This window comes from Monodelphis domestica, chromosome 3 (assembly GCF_027887165.1).
Source record: "Monodelphis domestica isolate mMonDom1 chromosome 3, mMonDom1.pri, whole genome shotgun sequence".
NCBI lineage: Eukaryota > Metazoa > Chordata > Mammalia > Didelphimorphia > Didelphidae > Monodelphis > Monodelphis domestica.
Window position 1 is genome coordinate 149,611,502 of NC_077229.1, and position 18,688 is coordinate 149,630,189.

Here is an 18,688-nt window from a genome sequence, read left to right on the forward strand (position 1 = left end):
TTACCATAATAAGTGTTATTTATGCTTCCTCATATAATAAAATGAGAAACTTTGATATAATAAAGGAATGGGTTTAAAGCCAGGAAGATGTGAGTTCAAATCTCTACTTTTAAATATACTGGAATAATGACCTTGACTTAACTTCTTAGTGTTCTAGACAAGAAGCATCAAACACACAGTTAATAACACTTCTGAGTGTGTCCTGAAACAGATTAAAATATAATTGGAAAATAATTCACAAAATAAAATAAATTATAGAAAATAAAATTTTGTTCTTTAAAATTAATATTTAATACTTTTTGACACAGAAATACCACTGCGGACTATGTAGATAAAAAAAAGGGAAAAGGAAATATTTGTATAAACTTGGAGATGTAATTGTATGAGATATATTTTCATACTTATCTGGTTTTGCATTGGTCTATTTCTTTGTTCTAACTTTTAAAGATTTTTATTTATAAAAATTGCATATTCAAGAATGATTCTGATATTGGTACCCAATAATTTCTTGTCAGTACAGAGCCAGAGCCAATTTCCCTTTTTTTTTGTTACATCATGAGATGTAATTTGACCCAAGCATTGTCTACTCCACTCTTACTTTCCTCATTAATTGAAATTCCTTACTTTCTTATTACTTTATTTACTTACTTCAAAAAAAATTATTCAGCACAGGTATGAAAGAAGCTTCTGAGCTATCTACAAATATTTGTATTTTTCATTTCTTAGTATGTACACATGTTTTAACTATATTTTTTCACCATCATCTCCTGTGTTTCTTTATCATTGAAGTTACCATATATCTATTATCACCTTTTCATTAAAATCACAGTAATCAAATATACAATAAATATTATCCTGATTTGACTTGATTTGGAATGTCTGATTCTTCATACTCCTTTTCTACCTCTCATTAATTGTGTAACCCTGGCAAAGTTAATTAACCCTGTTTATTTCAGTTTATGAGTTAGATAAGGAAATAACCACTAAATAAATAAATAAACAAATAAATAAAGTAATAAATAAATAAAACTCCAAATGTAATCATGAAGACAATGATTGAAAAATAACATGGTGGATGTCTAGCCCTTGCTTAAAGATTTCACTATTTCCTGAGAACATGTTAAGTTTTTGTCACTGTAATTGTTAGTAAGTTTTTCCTTCTCTAACTCTATGATTAATTGATATATGGTTTTATCTCAGAAAATTTCATATATGAGTTTTCTTCCTTTAGCCACTCTCCATCTTATTGTAGGTATTCTAATACTGTGCAATCAGAACTGAGCACAATCTTCCACTTTTAGCCTCAGAAGGGCAGATTTCAGGAAGACTATAAATTTAGAGAAAGATGAGAGTTAGGGAACCAACAGTAAAATTTGTGTTTTGGGATTATATAAAAGTTGATATTTTTAGTACAAACACTATTTTTTCCATTAATCTGTCCCTTCCAACTTCCGGTCAAGATGGTGGCTTAGAGACAGCAAAAGTTCAGACCTCTGAAAACTCTTCTTTACCAATCACAAACTGAATGCTCCTAGGGGAGCAACTTAACAACAGGACAGAACCGGGGAATCCTCCTCCTGGACTCAGATCAAAAGGTACACACCCCCAAAAGCTGGAATCCTAGATCACTCAGGTCTAAGGGGAAGGCAGAAGAAAGGTCTGAGGACCTCCCCCCCCCCAACTCAGAGCACTGAGCTCGCTGCAGCAGTGGGAACCTCACAGCTGGCAAAAGGGCCTCAGGGCCGGCTGTTCTGAAGGGTGCACCTTGAAAGCAACTTGAGCCAGTCTCAGGGGCTTCCGACACAGCCTGCAGGGAAACAGAGTGAGACAGAGGTGGGGGTTTCCATCTGAGTCTCACCATTCTGATGGGATTAGGTTCAGCTGGGTTGGTCTGAATGTGCCATGAAGAAAAAACCTCCGGTGAGAACAGCTATTCCCAATATTATACAAACTATTTGACATAAAAGCAAAGAGGGAGTTCTACCAAATTCCTTTTATAATACAAACATGGTACTGATTCCAAAACTAAGCAGGTCATAAACAGTATATGTATATATCTAAAAGCATCAGCAAACATCATCTGCAATAGGGATAAACTAGAAGCCTTCCCCATCAGATCAGAAGTGAAACAAGGATGCCCATTTTCACCTCTATTATTTAACATTGTACTAGAAACACTAGCAGTAGCAATTAGAGAAGAAAAAGAAATTGAAGGCATCAAAATAGGCAATGAGGAGACCAAGTTATTGCTCTTTGCGGATGGTATGATGGTCTACTTAAAGATTCCTAGAGAACCAACCAAAAAGTTAGTCGAAATAATCAACAATGTTAGCAAAGTTGCAGGATACAAAATGAACCCACAGAAGTCATCAGCATTTCTATATATTTTCAACACAGCTCATCAGAAAGAATTACAAAGTGAAATCCCATTCAAAATCACCTTAGAAAAATAAAATACTTAGGAATCTATCTCCTGAGACAAACACAGGAACTATATGAACACAACTACAAAACACTCTCCACACAACTAAAACTAGACTTGAGCAATTGGAAAAAACATTAATTGTTTATGACTATCCTACCCAAACTTTTTTATCTATTTAGTGCTATACCCATTGAACTTCCAAATATTTTTTTACTGATTTAGAAAAAAACATAACAAAGTTAATTTGGAAAAACAAAGGATCAAGGAGATCCAGGGAAATAATGAACAAAAAATTCAAAGGAAAGTGGCTTTGCAGTCCCAGATCTCAAACTATATTACAAAGCAGAAGTCATCAAAACAATTTTGTACTGGCTAAGAGACAGAAAGGAGGACCAGTGGAATAAACTTGGGGTAAGTAACCTCTGAAATACAGTCTATGACAAACCCAAAGACCCCAGCTTCTGGGACAAAAGCCCACTATTTGACAAAAACTGCTGGGAAAACTGGAAGCCAGTGTGGGAGAGATTAGGTTTGGATCAACAGCTCACACCCTACACTAAGATAAACTCAGAATGGGTGAATGACTTGAACATAAAGAAGGAAACTATAAGTAAATTAGGTGAACACAGAATAGTATACATATCAGACCTGTGGGAAGGGAAAGACTTTAAAACCAAGGAAGACATAGAGTCACATAATTGTATTTTAATTTTAAATTTAAGAATTTTTGAATTTTTTGTTTGAGATTGTATTTTTATAAAAATCCGAGAATTTTGATTTTTTGTTTAAGATTGTACTTTTATAAAAAATTCAAGATTTGATTTTGTTAGAGAAAAGATCTTCAAGAAAGAAGCTTGAAACTTTTATATCCAGAGAATGAACTGTTGCAGAAAGATGCTGAAAACCTACACTTCATCAAGAAGATCAAGAATGAACTTTGTATATGATTGATTGAACTGAACTTTGATTGAACATTTATTGTAAATGTATACATTCATGCCAAAAGGGACTGCCCCTAATTTGGCTTTCTGTCAATGTGTCTAGCAAAACATTGGTTTTGCTTTCTTTCCTTTCCTTTTCTTTTCTTTTCTTTTCTTTTCTTTTCTTTTCTTTTCTTTTCTTTTCTTTTCTTTTCTTTTCTTTTCTTTTCTTTTCTTTTCTTTTCTTTTCTTTTTGTTTTTTTCTTTTCTTTCCTTTCCTTTTCTTTTCTATTTCCTCTCTCACTATTGTAATTTCTCTTAGAAAATTGAATATTGTGTGTATCTATAGTTAGAAGTGCATTTTGAATTACAAAATTGATTATGTTAATTAATCAATGGGGAGACTAGTCTCCCATGATCATCAGGGGGGATTGTAAACCTTAAGATTTCTCAGACTTATGAATGTTGGAAATTTCCCCATTGGGGAATTTTCCACTTAAAAAAATTCCCTAGCAGATAGTGAGAATTCTAACTGAATGTGAAAACTCCTTGCCTTGGGAATATCCCTACTCCACCCTACTCAAGACTGATTTAGGACAGAAAACTCCTTGCTGAACAACGAAAGTGCTTTGACCCATGCTTATGGAAAGGACAGGAAGTTCTTTGAGTCATGCCTGTTTTTAAAATTGATACAATGGGATGGTAGGTACCCATATAGGTGGGGCAACTTGTAAACTACTTAAACCTAAAAGGGTGATAACTTATTCAGAGGTTTTTTTCTTAATGAAATTTGTCGACACAGCAGCATTTTTCTCTGACTTACTAAAGAGATTAAAACTACTCAGCTGTGAATTCAAAATGGGCAGTCCTTTAGAAACATCTACAGTGATTGGTAGATGTAAGGACTTAGGGGAGGTGACAGAGGAAATTTTGCCCTTAAAAATGGGAGCTTGGATCTCTTTCAGGCATTGTCGATTTCTGACTCTCATTCTGGAGGATCTCATTATGAGATACTCATTTCCTTGAGGACTGGTGCTTGAGGGCTCTTTCCTTGGAGATAGATCTCTTTGAGGAGAAGTGCTCTTGGAGGAAATCTCATTCTGAAGGAGAGCTCCTTGAGGAGATACTCTGAGGGGCTCTGTCCCTCTGGAGTAGGAGCTCGGGAGGCTCTTGAGAGAGGCTCTTTGAAACAATCTCTGGCTGGAAGACTCTTTGAGGAAGGACTCTGGCCTGGTGTCACTAGTATCCTTGTTTAGTCAGACCTTGTGGTGAGTGTTAAAAAAACTGACTGATTTCTCTTTTAAGACTCAGGTCTAGGCCATATTTGCTTGAGGCCCTTCATACTTATTCCTTTCTTACTCTCTCTCTCTTTCTTTGATTACTCATTGTATTGTTAATTAAAATCTCTATAAAACCCAATTGACTTGGGTATTTGAATAATTGGGAATATTTCCCTGGTGACCACCTTATATTTGATTTTAAAACCCAAGACACTGTAGTGAAACATATTTCTGCGGTCAAATTTACTCACCCTCTCTTATATCTATCACAATTTATATATTCCACTATTTTAATCACTACAGTTTAAGACCTGAACCATTTTAAATCTCACATAATATAAAATCAACAATTTTGATTACATCAAATTAAAAAGTTTTTGTATAAACAAAACCAATGCAACCAAAATGAGAAGAGAAGCAACAAATTGGCAAACAATTTTCATAACAAAAATCTCTGACAAAAGTCTAATTACTCAAATTTATAAAGAGCTAAATCAATTATACAAAAAATCAAGCCATTGTCCAATTGATAAATGGGCAAGGGACATGAACAAGCAGTTTTTAGCCAAAGAAATCAAACTATCAATAAACACATGAAAAGTCCTCTAAATCTCTTATAATCAGAGAGATGCAAATCAAAACAACTCTAAGGTATCACCTCAGACCTAGCAGATTGGCCAACATGACAGTAAAGGAATGTAATGAATGCTGGAGGGGATGTGGCAAAGTTGGGATATTAATTCCTTGCTGGTGGAGTTGTGAATTGATCAAACCATTCTGGAGGGCAATTTGGAAATATGCCCAAATGGTGATAAAAAAAAAAAAAAAACTGCCTGCCCGTTGATCCAGCCACAGCACTGCTGTGTTTGTACCCCAAAGAGATAATAAGGAAAAAGACCTATACAAGAATATTCATAGCTGCACTCTTTGTGGTGGCCAAACATTGGAAAATGAGGGGATGCCCTTCAATTGGGGAATGACTGAACAAATTGTGGTATATGTTGGTGATGGAATACTATTGTGCTAAAAGGAATAATAAAGTGGAGGATTTCCATGGAGACTGGAGTGACCTCCAGAAAGTGATGCAGAGGGAGAGGAGCAGAACCAGGAAAACATTGTACACAGAGACTGAAACACTGTGGTATAATCGAACGTAATGGACTTCTCCATTAGTGGCGGTGTAATGTCCTTGAACACTTGCAGGGAACCAGGAGAAAAAAACACCATTCATAAGCAAAGGATAAACTATGGGAGTGGAAACACTGAGAAAAAGCAACTGCCTGAATACAGAGGTTGAGGGGACATGACAGAGGATAGACTCTAAATGAACACTCTAATGCAAATACTATCAACAAAGCAATGGGTTCAAATCAAGAAAACATCTAATGCCCAGTGGACTTACGCATCGGCTATGGGGGGTGGGGAGGAGGAAAAGAAAATGATCTATGTCTTTAACGAATAATGCTTGGAAATGATCAAATAAAATATATTAAAAAGAAAAGAAAAGAAAAGAAAAAAAGTAATGGACTCCTCCATTAGTCTCAATGCAATGTCCCTGAATAACCTGCAGGGACCAAGGAGAAAAAAAAAAAACAACTTCCCACAAGCAGAGGAAAACAGTGGGAGTAAAAACACAGAGGAATGACAACAGCTTGACTACAGGGGTTGAGGGGACATGTCTGAGGAGAGATTCTGAATGAACACCCAAATGCAAATACTAACAACATGGAAATGGGTTCAAATCAAGGACACATGTGATACCCAGTGGATTTGCATGTCGCCTATGGGAGGGGTGGCAGGAGGGGGTGAGGAAAAGAAAATGATATTTTTTCCAAGGAATAATGTATGAAAATGAACAAATAAAAAATGATCAAAAGTAAAAAATAAAAACCAAATATGATACAGTAAAAAGTTTCTCTGTCACTATTTACTGCACAAATTATTTTGGTATTCGAGGCATATTTTAGTCCCTCTGAAAGGTAAACTATTTCCTAAATTACCAAACCCAAAACTTTTTATTATAACTCTTAATTTGAAATAATTCACCAGAAGGAGGGAAATCTTTTATAAATTTACTACTATGTTAGTGTGGCCTCTGGATGCTCTTGAGTTGATATAGTGGATAGAGGATGTACTTGAAGTCAGAATGATGTAAGTTGAAGCTTGACCTCATATACTGTGTCATTCCAAATGAGTCATTTCACTTCTTTCATCACATATTCACAGCACATTGCAAACTTTAAAGCAGCTTGTAAATAATAATTCTTATTATTTGATTCAGAAATTTCTGGTTAACTTAATTATCAGGTGCTCTGCTTGATTTCCACCCTAGAAACATCTTGAGTGTTCAGTATCTTCTGAGAGGTCTCATTTTTCCTCAGTCCTTCCACTCTTTTAGCCTAATTCTTTAAATTATCTTCCCACATTAAACTATTAGCTCCCTGAGGGCAGGGACTATTTTTTTTTCTTATTTGTATCTCTGACCATTAGCACAGTATATGACACATACTTGGAGCTTAATAAATATTTATTGACTATTGATTATCTAAGACTCAAAGCCATCTGAGTTTTTTTTTCATATTGTGTTTAACTAAAAGGGAAGAAATGACATCATCATTAGACTTTGTATCAATTAAATAATAAAGTTCTACAGATTTATATTTTCATCATTTTGGCTGGAACTCCAAATGGGGACTTCCATATAAAAACAAAGCCCCAAGAAGTTACAGGAGGCACTTTGTGGTTGTGTCTATCTTAGGGATACATAACTCTTATCTGAAGAGTTTGAATATAGATTTTCCTGAATACAGGTCTAATGATCTTTTTCCTACCCAAATCTCTTAGTATGAAATTGCAAAATAGATAATTAAAATTAGAATTCAGAAAATATCAAGCTCCCAGTTCCTCAGAAATATCCCTTAAAATTTCAAGTTAAAAATAACTGATAATCTATAAAAATTAAGTAACTTCCCTAAATGAATGAAATCATGTTTGTACATGATAATAATTACTATAACAAAAATAATTATTATAAGTATCACCACAATCATTATTATTTAATTTCATGTTTTTGGTTGCAACTATATTACTTTTACTATTTAATTTGATTCCAATTTTAAACATGTGAAATATATGATAATCCTTACTCTCTCATCCATGGACTATGATCTATGATAATAGTATTTTGTTTCATGTCCTCATTTCAATTCTTTCTCCACCTCATCTCACTGTCATACTTAGTGACCAAAGTTATCTTCCTAAATACGGGCATGACCACATAACCCATTGAATTTTCTACTTCCATCAATGAATTTCACTGCTTTGCAATTACTTCCAGGATCAAATATTCAATTTTCTGCTTGACACTTAAAATATCCCCAAATATGATACCTTCCTATCCATGTGGTCTTCCTACACTTTCATAAGTGTATCTCTTTCATAAACTCTATCTAGTTCAATGCCTTTTTACTTGATATCTTCCCATGATTGTAATCTTCTTTAGTAGCACCCATAGCATGTATGGATGCCTTCAAGACTCACTTCAAATCCAAATTTGTATAAGATTCCTTAAGAGTTATCTTTCCTTCAGTACTCTAGAGATAAATTTCCATTGACATTGGAAATGTTTAATATATACATATTTCTTCAAATTTTGTCTATACACCATTATGTATACACCATCTTCATTTTTGACCCACAGCCAGTATATAAAGATAGTACAACTTCTTTGCAAGAAAATTGTTCATTTTGGAGATCAAAGCAATATCTTCTTATTTTTCCAAAAATGTAAAAACATACATTTTATTTTTTAATTGATTTCTTCCTATATTAAGATTTAATAACAATTTACAGGTATGAGAAAATAAAGTTAAACATTTGTTTTATACCAAGGGTACTTATTCTAAATTTTATTTATGTAGGAAAAAGAAAATATGGTGCAGGTAAGTAATAAATATCTCTAGTCAAATATATATTTTTAATTTTTAATTTTCTTAAATTTTTATTTAGAATATTTTCCCATGTGGCTGACCACACGGGAGTCTAAAGAATTCTCTCAATAAACTTCTGAAATTCCTTGCCTTTTTACTCTACCTTCTCACCACTTAGTCCCTTCGTGGTCACCACAATGTGATATGGAAATCACTTTAAAAGACTGATATATATTAATTTAAGGTCGCCAAGGAATTCAGCTATGTAATTCCTAAATGAAAACTCAAGTCAGCAGTCAACCTTTTATGGAGTTTTTAATTACAAACAGATGTAATGGGGAAAATTTTAGCTTTTGGGATTCATGTAATATGGTGGAAATTTAGCTTTTAGGATTGGTATAATATTGAACAATGGCCGCCAAGGAATTTACTTATGAAATTCCTAAAATGAAACACTCAAGTCAGAATGGAGTTTATGGAGGTTTAATCACACTGGGAGTAGGGAAAGGAGTGGGAGAGAAGGAGAGAAGAGAAAAAGGAAAGGGGCTACTCAACCTCTGACCAAGGCAGAGTGAGTTCTAGGCCCAAAGGGCCAAGGTGGAAAGAATCAGTCCTTAACTCACATGAGTGATCTGAAGGAAAGCTGTCTGCGGGTGTCCTCTCTGTCCAAGCTCCTAACACCAACTCACGTCTAGCTTTCTCCACAGGAAGTGAGCGAAATCCAGAGGCTGTTCCTTACCTCACTTCCTGTGTCTCACAAGTGCCAATGGTTGGCTCTATCTTAGCTTAGGACAGCCCAGGTGGGCAGTTAGTTATTTCTGATTTGTCATTGACTAGCACATGCCCGTGTAGTGTGGGTGTGCACAATTTTTTGGGTGCTAGACCAAGATGGAGACTTTTAAAATTCACACAGGAGGAAGAAAGGTATTAGAAAGAGAGAGAGAGAGAGAGAGAGAGAGAGAGAGAGAGAGAGAGAGAGAGAGAGAGAGAGAGAGAAGGGAATAGGGCTTAAATATCCCCTCTGCTTAGGCTGGGCCAAAGGCCCAAGCCCTTAGATAGCTGAGGCAAAGAAAAGAGATCAGTCCCTATCACTCACGTGACCAAAATGGAGAAACAGTCTCAGTGGCCTCCACCTCTAGCCTCTTTCAGAGCAAGCCCTCCTCTCAGACCACTCCAGGAGCTCTCCCTCCAGGACCTCTCTCCTCTCAGACTCCTTCAGAGCAAAACCTCTCAGAGCAAAACCTCCTCCTCCTCTCAGTTCTCACATATACCAATCACTGTTGATGTCTCCCCTGTGCCAATGGTGGCTCTAGCTTAACCCAGGACCACCCAGAGGTCTGTCCCCTTTGCACATGTCTGTTGAAGGTCATATTCTCAAATAATTAAATCTTGATCTTTGCTGCAGCCCTTCCTAAATCCTGTTTCTCTGAGTAGGGTGGAGATTGTAAGTTCCAAGACCTGGTTCTGTCATTCCAAGTATTTCTATTGTATCAATTCTAAAATCAATCATGACTCAAAATGCTTAAGCATAGGTCAAAGCCCTTTCCATTGTTTAACAAGAGGTTTCTGTCCTAATGTAGTCTTAAGTAGGGAGGAGAAGGATCCTCCCATGCCAAGGAGTTTCATATTCCAATAGAGTTCTTACTATCAGTAGGAAATTTTTCAAGTATGAAATTTCCCAATGGGGAAATTTCCAACATTCATAAGTCTAAGAAATTTTAAGGTTTACAATTGTTTTCTTTGTATAAAAACTTTTTAAATGTGATATAATAAAATTCACTCATTTTAGATTTTGCAAAATTCTCTCTCTTACTTGGTCTTAAATTCCTTTCTGTCCCACAGATCTGACAGGTACACTAATCTCTGTTCACCTAATTTAAGATTTCCCTCTTTATATTTAAATCATTTAACCATTTTGAATTCATCTTAGTATAGCCTATAAGATATTGATCTAAACCTAATTTTCACTATGCTGTTTTCCAATTATCCAAGCAGTTTTTGTTCATAGTTCTTGTCACAAAACCTGAGGTCTACCTAGATTCTGTTTTTTAATCCACTCTGCTATCTGCTTCTGTTTAATGTCTGAGTTCATTCCATTTGAATTAAGCACTATGATTTTTAACTGTGTATTACCCTCCATCTTATTATCCCCTTTGGATATTGCTCTTTTACCTTTCATTCTATTCCTCCTCACCAGTTGCTTGCTTTTTGTAACCCCTCCCGAGTCCCCCTGCCTTTAATTACCTCCTACTTCCTTTGTCTTGTTCCCCTTATACTTCTCTTTAGGGTAAGATAGAATTCTATTCTCTACTGAGTATACTTGTTTTTCCCTCTCTAAGCCAGTTAAAAAGAGAGTATAGTTTAAGCATTGCCTGTCACCACCCTTATTCTCCCCTCTCTGTATTGATTTTTCTTGCCTCTTTATGTTATATAACTTTTCCCATCCTTTCTCTCCCTTCCCTTTTCTCTCAGTGCACCCCTCTCTTTCAGCCCTTGATTGATTTTTGTACATGTCATTCACATGCATACATATAATATCATATGTATATATCATTACATATCATCTAATTTACATATACATTATATCATCATATACCTCATATTATCATAATCAGTTTATTTTTCCAACCTATTTCTGAGTAAATCCCTTCTATTTTCTCTACTACTAAGATTAATTTTTGAGAATTATAGAAATCCTCTTTCCATGTAGAAATATAGATATTTTTACCTTAATGAGTCCCTTAAATTTTCTCTTTCTAATGTAATTTTCTGGGCTTCTCTTGTGACTCATATTTGACCTTCAATTTTGTTGTTGTTGTTGTTTAGATCTGGCGTATTCCTCAAGAATGATTAGAAATACTTAACTTATTGAATTACCATTTTCCCCCTGAAAGTGTATACTAAGCTTCACTGGATAGCTGACCCTGGGTTGTAATCCCAAATCTTCAGCCTTTCTGAGTATCATATTCTATGCCTTTCAATTCTTTAATGTAGAAGCCACTAGGTCCTGTGTGATCTTAATTGTGGCTCCATGGTATTTGAATACTTTCTTTCTTGCTGCTTGAAGTGCTTTGTCTTTGGCTTGGTGACTCTTAAATTTGGCTATTAAATTCCTGGAAGTTGTCATTTGAGGATTTCTTTCTGTAGGTGATCTGTGAATTTTTTTCAATTTCATTTTATTTACTTGTTCAATGATCTCTGGGCAGTTATCTTTGATAATTTCATGTGATATGATATCCTAGGTTTTTTATTCATCATGATTTTCAGGTAATCCAGTAATTCTCAGATTGTCTCTCCTCGATCTATTTTCTATGTGAGTTGTTTGTTTTTTTTAATAAGATATTTCATGTTTCCCTCTGTTTTTTATATTCCTTTGATTCTGCTTTATTGTTTCTTGATTTCTCATGAAATTATTACTTTCTCTATGGTCAATTTTGATTTTTAAGGCCTGGTTTTCTGTGTCAGTTTTTGTTCCTCCTTTTATAATTGGCCCATTTCTTCTTGTATCACTTTCATTTCTCTTCTCCATTTTTCCACCACCTCTAAAATAATTGGGTTTTGAAGCCTTTTTTGAGCTCTCCCAGACTCTGTGTCAAATTCATATTTTTTTTTTCTTTTGGACTTTGGGTGTGTTTCCTTTGCTTTCACAGGCCCCTTCTGTGTCTGCAACTTGCTCTGTGTTGCTATAAAAAGTCTTTTGAGTTAGTTTCTCTTTTGATTGTTTGCTTATTTTTCCTATCTAATTCTAAGTAGGCTTTGTTTTCTGGGATGTTGGAGTACCCTCTTAAACTTAAGTCCTACCTTGAAATTATTTTCAGCTTGTTTTCTGGATTGTTAATAGTTTATCAGATGGTCTGAGGGCTGAGAGCTCTGAGAGTCCCCTCCCCTTGCTGATTCAATTATTCCTTGAGATGTTGATATCTTAAAGACTTTCCTTATGCTTGGGAGTAAGCTTTCAATCTCAGTCTGAACTTGATTCAGTAAAGTGCTCATCATATTTTAGCTCCAGGCTTAGGCTCACCTTTTTGGGGCTCAAGGTGTTCTTGATTCAATCAGACATACCCTTGATTTCCCTGTCCTGGAGCTTCACCCTTAGTTTTGCCAAAACAAAACAAACAAACAAACAAACAAAAAAGAACAACCCAGGGGTAGCTCATTATGAGAACTAGGTCCTCACCTCAAATCCTGATAGGCATTCCCAACTTCACCCTGGGTTCAGAAGGATCAGTGCCCTTTAACCCAGATTACCTTGAGCTGAGACTCTGGACTTCTCCACAGTTTGCAGTTTTAAAGGGGGTCAGTTTGGCTTGATCCCTATTTGCCTGACAGGATGTCAGGATCTGACACAGCCTGGGCTTAAGTTTGAGAGCTGTGAGAGCAGATGTTTGGGGCAGTGGAGGGTGTGGCTTGCTCTTGGATTGCTTTTCACTTGTTGCTATGCCTCCTGCTAGCTCCTCCCCCCCTCACACCCCCATTCCCTAGATGATCTCTGCCTATCTTTTAGGTTTTTTTTCTTTTTTTTGAAGGTTGTTTACTTCTGCCTCTTTGTTGTTTCTTTCACTCCTTTGTTTTGTGGTGATATTTTATTCTTGGTCTGAGACGGTTTTCATGGTGAAACAGCAAGCTGATGCCCTAGTTAGTACTCCATCCTAGCTCCACCACCAAATTGCATCTAGGCAAATATATTACCAATGAAATAAACTATAGGTGATGGCTTGGATTTAATAATTTTCACTAAAAACAGCAAGTTTACAAACCACAGGGATGCTAAAACGCATGTTAAGCTGCTCTCATCAAAGAAATCTTCAATTAAATTGCTTCAGGTAAGTTATTAGGGAATACCAGAATCATGTGCTCTTCTGTGGGGCTCCAAAGACCTCCTAGAAGTTTTCCAAAGCTATAATCAGTACTGATGTTTAAAGTCAATCTTCATTAAATATTTTACATGCATATTATATAAAAGATTCATTTTATGTTAGGTAATAAAGCCCCTTTGGTTATCTGTAACATTTAAATATCTTTGTAATGGACATATGGATCTTCTTCAAAAGATCTTTCAGAAATAGAATGAGCATAAATAATTCCAATGAAGTGTTTCTATGTACTATGCTCCAAGTAGGGTCTTGTTGATTTGGATATATAGCATGGGTGAGAGTTGTGTGAACAGATTGAGGGCAATAATCAGCTAGTCTGATGTTTTTAAGAGATAAGCATATGTTATTCTGACAAAATTTTACAGCTCAGATGGAAATGAGAGAACCTATCTGACCTTTAATTTTCAAGAAATCAACAATCAGAATCCTTGATCCCTGGGTGTACATCATAGAATAGAAACATGGAATAGAAACCAATTTGGAAGAGGAAGAGGCCTCAGAGTGTTTCTGTGAGCAAGTCACCTTGAAATTACTGCTTTTTAAAAACTTTTTAAATTGCCAACACTATTTTAAATATTTGTGAAGAAAATTAGAAAATACTTATGAACTTAACAAACTATTTCTTCAGTGATATTGTCTTATCATTTCAAATCAATTCAGTTCCAAAATTCCTACCTTCATTTGTATCTTCTTTATTATAATTGATTAAACAAGCTATAAACAACCATATGTTCATTATGTACCATATAACCAATATTTTCCTTAATACTGTGGATGCAAACAGAAAGCAGGTAATTCCCTATTTTCAACATGTTTATGACATTTCATTTCCTTTCTTAGTTGGGGAATATAAAATTTTCTACCCTCTTCTTTGGCTACTTAGTTCATATACATTTATTTATTTATTTCCCATTTAACAATAATTTCCCCATATTTGTGGAATAAATATTCAAGTCCAGTTCCTGCTTAGTTTCTAAAAGAACCATTGTAGTTCTTGCTTCAAATTTCTTGTCAAATTCTTCTTTCTTATCTTGCCATACTACAATATTTAATGATATTATTTGCTTTTCCAAGTCATTTCATCAAACTGAAGGAAGACCAGGCTTCTTGATGTCTGATCCATGTTTTTCTGTATGGTTTTTCCCTTGACAATCAGATCTTCTGTGTTACTTATCTTTTTATCTTCCTTGCATATATTAACTTCTTGGCCTGACTTCTTTTCAAGACTCCTTCTTCCTGATATACATTTTCCTGGCTGTACTCCAACGCACAAGTTGACCAAGCATCTTCTTTCCTCTTAAAACCTCAATGATTAACAAGATTTTCCTGACTCTGCAAATTTCAATACCTATTAACTACCTTCTTTTCTTTTCTTTCCCCTCTTCTTTCTTCCCTTCTATTTCTCCCTGTCCTTTCTTTTCGCTTATCTCCTCTTACTTTATAAATCTTTTAGATGGAGATCCAAAGATCCCTTAGGGATTTATTAATATGTATCAGGGGGTGAATTTGGATTCATAAAAATTGCATCCATATTTTTACTGACCTCTAACAGAAATGTAATATTTCCTTCAGTTATGAATGGAGACTACAAAATTATTTTGAGAATAAGGCTAGAGACTTTGTTAAACTATCAAAAGTCCCTTCACATGCAAAAATGATGTAGAATTCTAGCTTTATAGGGTGCATTGTTTTGACTTTAATTCAAATGAGAAAGCCTTCAATCAATGTTAATATGTGAATTTTATTAGTTACTAAAGAAATAAACACAAAAATTCAAAATAAGAGTCCCTTTTTATATACCCAAAAGAAACAGTATGGCAAATACAAAGCAGAGAAAAGTAACCTCAAGGGTGGTGCAATGAATATTTGTATCTGATAAGGCATTACCTGGGCTATAGATATAGAGGTATACTATGAAGGAATGCATATATTACACTTAGGATACATGAAGGCCGTATCAAATGGTATGTCTCTCATAATGTATATATTATTCAAAAGCCTTTCTGTCAGGAGGTAGGGAGCATTCTTACTATTGGTCGCTAGAATCATGGTTGGTCATTGCATTGATTAGATTTTTTATGTATTTCAACATTGCCTTTAGAATATTTTATTGCATAAATTTGTTTCAATTGATAAATATTGAATAATCTGTTGGTATAGTTATTAATAACCTAGGGTTATGCCATCAAATGTCTAATGAACAAAAGAGTCAATTATAGAGGCATAAATGGTAATCCTGACAGATAAAAAGGAAAAAGAAAAAAATATTTTTTAGGAAAAGGTTTAAATTGGAATGTTTTCTCTTTAAGCCTGAAATTTTGAAAAATTATTCTTATAATAGCATAGACTATAATAATAACACCTCTTATTATAAAAATGTTTCAGGAATTATTCCAGCAATAGGATGTGATTCAATATAGATCTTTTTAAATTTATGTTCATATTTCATCATGAATTCATATTTTATGCATTGTTCAGTGAGAATAAACATGTTTCAATATAATTGTTATAGAGAAAAATTAATTCTAATTTCCCTTTCTTCCATTTTTATTGGTATCTATCAGTCAACCATAAATCCTTATATCTCTAGAAACAAAGTATAGTCTTAATAGAAGATTTGAAAAAATATGACAAAAGTAAATAATTATATAATCAGTTAAATATGAATATGAATAGATTAAATCCAAGCTTACTGGGCTAGGTACATACTCTGGGAGAAGGAATATAGGACAATTGGTATTTGTATAAACAATATAGAGTCTGGGTGTAAAATCAAAAGTATGTAATGTATAGATCATACTTCATTAAATAATTCCAAAAGAATAAGAAGTTTAGTACTGAAACTGTGTTATATTGGGTTACATTCTTTGAAGAATTGAGATATTGAATCTGAAACATTGTCTCCCTCCTCCTCTTCCATTTTCTTCTTTTTTCCTTTCTCCTTCTGTCCCTATCTATCTATCTTTATTATCAAATGTACTCAAGGAAGAGCTTGTTGTGCTTGTGTTTAATGGGAAAAATATCAAATCAAAGGTCAAGGATACTTCTTTAATACAGAAAACTTAAAGAAAATATTGTTTATTTATCTACATATATACATACATATATCTATTTATCTACACACATTTCTTTTTATTATATCTTTGATGCAAGTACATTATACACACATTTTGACATTTTGCTATTGTAAAACATGTAGAATTTTTCTGCAGTACTTTGGTGGAATGGAACAGATTGCAATTAAGTAGCATATTATTTGAAAATGGTTCCAGTTTTATATTTTAATTAATTCAATTTCAAAAAGATGTTCCAACTAAAATGGAGAATCAGCATCTGTTGTTCCTTGGCCTCCTACCCAGTGTTCTGGAGAGTAGTAGTTCTGAAGATGTATATACTCCTTCAAAGAATGATTTACTTCTCAACTTTCACTGCCATCTAGGATACACATAACTGAAAGACTAGGATCTTTATAACTCAACCTCTAATATTAGCCAATAATTAATTCTAGTTCATGTTGGGAATCCATTCCATCATGCTCAAAGTACTGAGAAATTAAAGATAAGCTCAAGCATCATTTGACAGACTATTTGGCTAACTACATGATGAACAAATATTTTGGCAGTAAAACTTCCAGCAGCAAAACTGAAAGCAATAGTTTGAAAGAAACATAGCCATGACTGTTTTCTGCATTGGCTTATTTCTTGTCAAAACATTTCTTTGTCACCATCCAGATAACATTGCTGCATTCTATGATTGGGACTAATATAAGATAATACCCCTGAAAAATATAAGTATTTTGACATTTTAGTTTTTATTTTTATGGGTTTTTAGTTAAACTTTTTATTGGAATTGTGATGCTTCTAATAAAATATAAAACTTGGCAAAAGTGCCATAAAACATCTTGTCTGGCATTAGAAAGTGTAATCATTACTTTGTTATAACTTGTAGCTTGTAACATTTTCAAGTGCAAATGAAAAAGAAACTACATGTTGATAATAAATTATGCATATAATGCTCAAATATTAAGACTAGCAAGTCACAAGATATGCTACTTTTCAAAAATGCTGTAACTACATTAAATCAGTAAAAATATTAGTTAATTGATTAGTCATGTTTATAGGCAACATGGGGTTTATAATGGAAAGAATTAGTAATCAGTAGTAATGGAAAGAAACAGTAATCAGAAGACTTAATTTTAAGTGTTGACTATGTAATTTCATACCTGTTTGACTTTTTCCAAGTTGCTTCCTTCATTTGTGAATTATTTAGATATTATAGTAACTATCTTGCTTCATAATAACAATATGGAATAGCAATTGTTTTACTCCATATCAGATAGAAAAGAAAGTATTTTAATAGGCTTCAAAAATAATCTTATATAAATTTGGGACCATCAAATTTTGAGAGTCATAATATAATTGTTGTAACAGCTTCCACAGCCAGTTTCTTCCAAACTATGCCACCCCTTTTCACTACTCAAAAGGCCTAAAAGTCTTTAATGAATTAGAAATAATGTAATCCTGAGCCAGCCCATTTGAATTTGTTACTTATAAACAAGTATCTATATGAAATGATTTTAATTACATTTATTTTAATTTTAGATGCCTATGTAAAATTTGGTGATAAATTATTTTAATGAGTAATATCAAAATTTAATAAATGTTAATATTCTTATTTATAAAATATATGTTTGGGAGGGACCTACTGGATGTTTTAGTGGATAAAACTCTGGGTCTGGGGTCATAAAGACTCATTTTCATGACTTCAAATACAACCTCAGACATTTACTCTGACTCTGGGCAAGTCACTCATTCTTATTTACCTTAGTTTCCTCATTTGTAAAATGAGCTGGAGAAGGAAATGGCAAACCACTCCAGTGCCCCTATCCAGAAAAATAAAAAGGGAAATAAAAAGTCAAACACAACTGGAAAGTGAATGAAAAATACAATGATTTAACATAAAGTGACAAAAAATAAGTTGATATGTAAGCACAATCTAGGTCTTGCCTCAGTTGAAATTACCATTACTTCCACAGACGTAAATAGTCATTTTGCCCAAATAAAACTTGCCTATCTTCCTTCCTTCCTTCTTTCCTGCCTTCCTTCCTTCCATCCTTCCTTCCTTCCTTTATTTCTTCTTTCTTTCTTACTTCTTCCCTGGTTTGAAAGTTAACCTTTCTAACCATTAAGCTAATAAATAAGACAAGAATATGGTTTTATGTAAAAATAGACAAGTCATTGATGAATATAATAAAAAAGAG